Below are 5,634 nucleotides of genomic sequence, written 5' to 3'. Positions count from 1 at the left end.
GCACACGGGCTCCATAGCTGTGGCTCACAGGCTCTAGAGCACAGGCTCAGTAGTTGTGGCGCATGGGCTTAGTTGCTCCACGGCATGTGGGATCTTCCCGGACCAGGGCTTGAACCTGTGTCCCCTGCATTGGCAGGCAGATTTTTTTTTTTGAATTTTATTTATTTTTTTATATAGCAGGTTCTTATTAGTCATCCATTTTATACACATCAGTGTATACATGTCAATCCCAATCTCCCAATTCATCACACCACCACCACCACCCCCTCCACTTTCCCCCCTTGGTGTCCATACGTTTGTTCTCTACATCTGTGTCTCTATTTCTGTTGGCAGGCAGATTCTTAACCACTGCACCACCAGGGAAGCCCACCTCCTGTACTTTTGAATTGATACAAATATTGAGGTATAAATTTACCTCTGAAACTGCCTTTGCAGTATCCCATGGTTTTTTAACTGAAATACATAAATCTCTAAATTTATTTTTAAATTTTATTTTAATTTCGATTTTTCTTGCTTTGTAAGAAGAGAATATTGCCATAAGCGTTTCTGCATTTTACAATTTTTTAGTTTGGGCACCTATTATATGACAAATTTTGTGAGTATAAAATGGGATTTGTAAAACCATAAGATGTAGTCTCCATTTTCAGATTACACAGTTTGAAATACATTGGCCCTCCATATCCACAGGTGCCACATCCACAGATACAACCAACGGCAGATCAAAAATACGCAGGGGAAAAAAAAAGAAACAAGAAAGTTCCTAAAAGCAAAATTTGAATTTGCTGCACTCCAACTATTTAACACAGCATTTGCCTTGTATTAGGTATTGTAAGTAACCTAGAGATAATTTAAAGTGTAAGGGAAAATATGCATATATTATATGCACACACTACACCATTTTATATAAGGAACTTGAGCATCTGCAGATTTTGGTGTCCGCCGGGGTCCTGGAATCAATTCCCTGTAGATACTAAGTGACAACTATATATCAATTAGATTTGCTTTATATTTGTTGTTTAGATATTTATTATATTTATTTATTTATTTATCCAGCTGCTTGATCTATCAGAGTCTAAGAGGATAAATTACCTCTTTTTTTTAAAAAATTTTTTTCCCCTACTACCACAGATTATGTGGTCAAGTTTCCCACATTTGGGGAAATCACGGGGGTCAGCACACCGTTGTGCAATGGATAAGCCATGCCCTGGGAAAACCACCTTCGTGATCGTGATATCTCCCCTGCCAGGTAAGTATGTAAATTACCTTTTAATACCATGATTTTATTGTTGTTAATGTCTTCTTGCATCTCTTATAATTTCTGTTGTATGAATATTGCTGCTGTGTAATTTGGTTCACTGATTTTCAAAATTCTTATAGCCTCATTGTGAATTGCACCCTTTACCATTATACAATATCTTCCTTGTTTGGCTTAGCGTTTTTTTAAACCTGAATTCAATGTTTTCTCATATGAATGGGCAACCTCAGCTTTCTTTCAATTTGCATTTGCCTGTTACACATTTCCACCTTTTTAACCTTTCTGGGTTAATTTGAATTTTGCTTTGTGATTCAGTCTGATAGTGTTTTCGTGAGTTAATACCCATTTATGCTTATTGATATAAGAGATATGTTTGGCTCTTATTTCTGTCATCTAGTTGTATGCTATATTCTCAACTTTACATACATTTTACTTTTAAAGTACGTAATGGGTTTTTTGTACCAACTTTATTGAAGTATAATTTTCATATGATAAAGTGAATATCTTCAAAATGTACACTTTGATAACTTTTGACATATATATGGGTATATATGAATACGTATATATGTATACAACCATCACCACAATCTAGATAGTGTACATGTTCATCATGCCCCAAATTTTTCTCAAGCTTTTTGTAGTCTCTCCCTCCCATCCTAGTCCACTTCCCACTCACACACCCAGCAAACACAGATCTGCATTCTACCACTATGGATTTGTTTGCATTTTTTAAGATTCTTCTGTCAATGGAATCATACAATATATATTCTTTTTTTGTCTGACTTGTATTCACACAGCATAATTTTAAGATTCATCCTTATTGCTGGATGTATAATACTTCATTCCTTTTTATTGCTGAGTAGTATTGTATTGCATAAATATACCACAATTTGTTGACCCATTCTCCTGTTGATGAACATTTGTGTTATTCCCAGTTCTTAGCTATTACATATAAACCTGTGATAAACATTCATATACATACTCATATTAATATTGTTTTAAAAATTCTCTGTCTAAATTAAAAGTTATTCTCTTAGATAATACCTAGAAGTGGAATGACAAGATAGGTGCATGTTTAACATCATAAGAAACTTCCAAACTATTTTTCAAAGTAGTTGTACCATTTTATAGTCCTACTATCAGTGCATGAGCATTCTGGTTGTTTCACACCCTAGCCTACACTAGAAATGGTCAGTCTTTCTAACTGTACTTATTCTAATACACATGTAGTGGTATTTAATTATGGTCTGAATTTGCACTTCCCTAATGATATTGAGCTTTTTTGCATGCTTATTTGTCATCCATATTTCCTTTGGTGAAATGTCTGTTTAAGTCTTTTGGGTTGCTTTCTCATTACTGAGTTTTGAGAGTTATTTATATACAGTTAACCTTTGATCAACATCAGTTTGAACTGTGTGGGTCCACTTATATGTGGATTTTTTTTTTCCAATAAACATGTACTAAATGATCTGTGGTTGGTTGAATCCATGCATGTGGAACTGGATATGGAGGGCCGCTGAAAGTTATACATGGATTTTCAACCATGTGGAGGGTTGAAAATCCACAAGGTTGTTCAAGGGACAACTATAGTCTGTGTACAAGCACTTTACAGATATAAGCTTTACACACATTATCTCCCAGTCGATGGCTTGTCTTTTCATTCTCTTAATAGTATCTTTCAAGAAAAATTAGGTTCTTAATTTTTGATGAAGTCCAATTTATCAGTTTGTTCTTTTATGGATCATGGTTTTGATGTATCTAAGAAAACTTTCTAACTCAAGGTCAAAAATTTTCTTCTATGCTTTTTTTTAAGAAGTTTTATAGTTTGGGGTTTCACGTTTATGTCTATGATCCATTCTGAGTTAATGTTTGCATGATGCAAGGTATAAATCAAAGTTCAATATTTTTGCAATTGGATATAGATTATCCAGTTGTCCTAGTACCATTTGTTGAAAAGACTATCCTTTCCCACTAAATTGCCTTTACACCTTTGTCAAAAATCAATTGTTCATATATGTATGGCTCTACTTATTGATTCTCTATTCTGTTCCATTGAATTATTTGTTTGCCTTTTCACCAATACCACACTGTTCTGATACCTGCAGCTTTATAATACATTCTGAAATCAGGTAGTGTTAAGTCTCTAATTTTATTATTTTTCAAAGTTGTTTTGGTTATTCAAGGTTCTTTATATTTCCATATTGATTTTAGAAATAGCCTGTCAATTGATACAAAAATGTCCACTGAGGTTGTGATTGAGATTGTGTTGAATCTATAGATTAACTTGGGTAGAACTAACATCTTAACAATATTAGGTCTCTGGTCTCATGAAGAAGATGCATCTCTCCATTTACTTAAGTCTTCTGTTACTTCTCTCAGCAATGTTTTATAGTTTTTAATATACAGGTCTTGCACATCTTTTGTCAGATTTATCCCCGAGTATTTCACATTTTTTAATGCTATTGTAAATATTATTTTCCACAACTTAAATTTCCAATTTTTCATTACTACTAAATAGAAATACAATTGATTTTTAATATTAATCTTGTATCTTGTGACCTTGCTGAACTCATTAGTTCTAGTAGCTTTGTTCTGGATTCCATCAGATTTTCTGTAGACTATAATGTTGTCTAAGAATAAAGAAAATTTTATTTCTTCTTTTCTAATCTGGATTCCCTTTATTTCTTCTTGCCTTATTGCACTGGAGAGAAACTCCATTGCAATGTTGATAAAATGTGATGAGAGTTGATATCATTGTTTTGTTCCAGCGTTAGGGGGAAGCATTCATTCTTTTACTATTAAGTAGGATGTTAGCTGTAGGTTTTTCATAGATACCATTTAACAGGTTGAAAAAGTTCCCTTCTATTCCTAGCTTGCTAAGAGTTTTTATCAGAAATGGATATTTCATCTATTGAGATAAACATAATGTGTTTTTTTTTTTTTTTTTTTACTTTGCTAATATGATAAATGTCACTGGCTGATTTTTTAATATTAAACCAACTTTTCATTCCTTGGATAAACTCCATTTGGTCATAAGTATTACTATTTTTATATATGTTCAATTCAATTTGCTAAAATTTTGTTTAAATTTTTGCCTCTATGTTCATGAAGAATATTGGCTGTTTTTTTGTTTTTGTTTATTTTTTTTCTTTGTCCAGTTTTGGTATCAGTGTAATTCTGATACCACAGAATTAGTTCTTTTTAATTTTCTGGGAGAGTTTGTGTAGATCGTGTAAAATCTTCCTTAAATGTTTGGTAAGATTCATCCAATGAAGCCAGTTGGGCCTAGAATTAGTTTCCAACTACAAATTCACTTTCTCTGACAGAGGGCAATTCAGGTTTTCTATTTCTTAAGTGAGCTTTAGTAGTTTGTATTCTTCAAGGAATTTGTCCATTTCATCTAAGTTTTCAAATTTATTGGCATAGCAATGTTCATAATATTCCCTAGTAATCCTATTAATACCTGAAGTAATGTTGCCTTTCTTATTCTTGATATTGAAAATGTCTCTTATTTTTTTTCCTGATTAGCCCAACTAAAGTTTTATTGATTTATTGACTTCCTTAAAGAACAAGCTTCCATTGTCATTGATTTTCTCCATTGCTTTTCTGTTTTCTAGTCCATATTTTCTGCTCTGACCTTTACCATTTCCTTTCTGCTGCTCATTTTGGGTTTGATTTGCTCTTTTGTTTCTAGTTTCTTAAGGTAGAAGCTGAAGTCATTGATTTGAGATCTTTCTTTTTTACTAATATAAGCATTTAGTGCTATAAATTTCCTATAGGTACTGCTTTAGCAGCATTCTACAAATTTTAATATGAAGTATTTTTATTTTCATTAAGTTCCAAATACTTTATAATTTCCTTTGATTTCGTCTTTGACCCACGAGTTACTGACAAATGCAAGAGTGCTAATCCTTTTGGAGGGTTCTTTCCCTGGTCTTGGATAACTTCCTCATGTGTGTGCTGACCAAAACCCTGTGCAGCTCTTCAAAGTCCTCTGTCTGTGAGTCTTTCCTCTCAGTACTCTGTCCTGTGAATTCTATCTGCCTTTGTCTCTCTGAACTCTTAGCTTCATCTCCTCAACTCAGGGAGTCTTCTAGGCTCTGCCTGGATTCCTTCCTTATGCCCAAAACTGAAAACTCTCTCAAGATAGTAAACTGGGGCAGTTGTAGGGCTCACCTTATTTGTTTCCTGTCTTTCAGAGATAACTGTTCATTTCCAGATATCAAGAGTCTTGAAAAACATTGTTTAATATATTTTGTCTGGTCTTTTTGGTTGTTTCTGGGTGGGAGAGTAAATTCAGTCCATCTTATCCATCTTGGCTGGAATCAGAAGGTAGTTAGCCTTTATTTACAATTATTTATGTATTTATGACATTCACT

General features: G+C 33.4%; 1 pseudogene; it reads right to left on the bottom strand.

The window, feature by feature from the left end:
• Nucleotides 1–1,074: 1,074 nt before the first annotated feature.
• Nucleotides 1,075–1,254, bottom strand: LOC132416600 (U1 spliceosomal RNA; annotated as a pseudogene).
• Nucleotides 1,255–5,634: the final 4,380 nt, after the last annotated feature.

This window comes from Delphinus delphis, chromosome 1 (genome assembly GCF_949987515.2).
Source record: "Delphinus delphis chromosome 1, mDelDel1.2, whole genome shotgun sequence".
Classification (NCBI taxonomy): domain Eukaryota; kingdom Metazoa; phylum Chordata; class Mammalia; order Artiodactyla; family Delphinidae; genus Delphinus; species Delphinus delphis.
Note: the sequence above shows the minus strand (reverse complement) of the source record. Positions and strands in the feature narration are given on the sequence as shown.